The following is a 2,201-nucleotide window of genomic DNA, read 5'->3' as shown; positions in this document are numbered from 1 at the left end:
TTCAGGAGCACAGGCTCTGGGTTAAGATAGCTGGAATTCATTTTGTGGTTTATTCTTTGACAATAATGGCCTTGGGAAATTTACCTAAACTCTCTGAGCCTCTCTTTCCTGAACTGCAAAATGGGTGACAATTCGTCTGTACGTGTGGGATTGTCTTGAAGCTTCTGGGAACACCAGGATACAACAAAGCACTGGGTATCTTATCTGGCACAAGCAACAGTGGATCTCAGCACTTCTGTGAGTGGTAAGAGTCTTCTTTCTAGGGCAGCATATCCTGGAGGACCATCGAGAAGATGTGATCTGCTCTTATGAAAAATGAAGAAATACACAGAAATATCCCATAGGTTTACCTTTTCAGTGTAATCACACACACACACCGCTGTTTTCTTGTTGATCCTTCATGCCTGCTGGGTCATTGGCAAAGTCTCGGAAGGGTCATGCAGGTGAGAGAATGGATATATTTTGCTAAATACAACATTTGTCAAGGCGGCTGAAGTTTCTTCTAAGAACATGTGTTAATTAACATGATGTGCAGAAGCGTCCAGTTGGACATCAGTTTGGGGTACTGTAGTGGATGTGGGGCTCACCAGGAGAGGCAAAGCGATCACATGCAGCAGATGGTGATTCCTCAGAAAAAGATGTGTAAATGACCTTTCACCTTTAGAAAGGAAGCTTCTAGATGGCCTCCAGGAATCGGGAGTATTTGAGCAGGAGAGGGATTTCTGGAGATTAAAGTATAGACGTTTCTCAACACAGAAAGGGAAGTGCTTAGGAAGTTTTCAGGAACCGCACGAGTTCAGCATTACATTTCACCCATGGCCAGAAGCGGGACAAAATTCCGGTTAGAGATTTGGGGACTGGTTCATCTTCTTTGTCTCTTGCAAGAAGAGGCTGCATCTTGAGCTCGGTTTCTGGATCTACAATGCCCACCGTCGGACCTGGAACTAAGTCACACTCAATAAATGTGCACTGAGTTGCGACCAGATCTAAGTGGATGTGAAAAGCCATGATGAGGAATCTGGATGTCGTCTGGCAGATCATGGAGCGCCATTGAAGCCTGTTCATCAGGGAAGTGGCGTGTTGTAAACTGCACTTTAGAGAGGTTAGCTGGGCAGCGTGTGGGGAGTGGAACCAGTGAACAGAGCAGAGGGGTATCAGAGGTAAGAATCCAGTGAGAATCCAGGCACGATTTCAAGCAATAAGGACAGGAACTCAAGAGGGAAGTTAGACTTAGAGATGCTGACGAAAGGAAAGAAGCAGAAGCAGACAAATTATGAACTTTTCTGAGGCCATAGCTGCTTGAAAAAAACAAAATTAGGGAAATGCAGAAGGATATACGAATGATTAGATAATATGAAAATAAGAAGAGGTACATCTTGGGGATCCTAGATCTTGAGCCTCTGGGGACTGAGAAGAATGAGAAGGTCGCAGACAGACGACAGCAGTGGAGAACGTGGACCTGTTTGAGTTGGGAAGCAAAATGAGGCCAGCTTTCACTTTTCCTCAAGTTTGAACGACTAGCAAGGCATCCAGTCAACATAAACAGAAGGCATTTGAGAACATGTGAGAGAAGCCTGAAAGAAAAATTAGGAGGAGACAAAAAGCTGTGGGAGCCACTCAAGACCAGAGAGACGGGACGAAGATCCAAGATGTGCCCCTTAAGGGCATTGCTATCTACAGTGTCGGCAAGACGATACTGCTTGTCCCCACAAATGATGGCAGTCCCATCTCTTCCAGTGCCTGAGTCAACCTCGTGAGCTCTAACGAGCTCTGCCTGTGGGTGGAGTCTGAAGAGAGTCATGAGGTTGTGCGTGAGCGGACCCCCAGCGATGTCTATTTGATTAACTATTTACATGGCCTAACTAGTTGTCCAGAATGCAGGCTCTGGGAACATTCTCTCTCGGTTTGAATCTTGACACTGAGAGAGTAGACCATTTTTCACTTTTCATTTCTATTTTCTACAAATTTGGGATAAAAATAGTATCTAGATGATAATACTTGGATATGAAGAGTCAATGTAAAGCATTAGAAGTTCTCGGCATCAGTAGACATTCCACACATTTTAACAACTACTATTATTTCTTTTGTTCCAACAGCCATTTGTACCTAGTCTTTTTTGTTGTTGTTGTTGTTTTATTTTTTTTAAATCATTTGTTGGGGGCTCATACAACTCTTATCACAATCCATACATACATCAATGT

The sequence above is a fragment of the Echinops telfairi genome, unplaced genomic scaffold, assembly GCF_000313985.2.
Source record: "Echinops telfairi isolate 266 unplaced genomic scaffold, ASM31398v2 ScPeMD7_5592;HRSCAF=6446, whole genome shotgun sequence".
Lineage (NCBI taxonomy): Eukaryota > Metazoa > Chordata > Mammalia > Afrosoricida > Tenrecidae > Echinops > Echinops telfairi.
Note: the sequence above shows the minus strand (reverse complement) of the source record.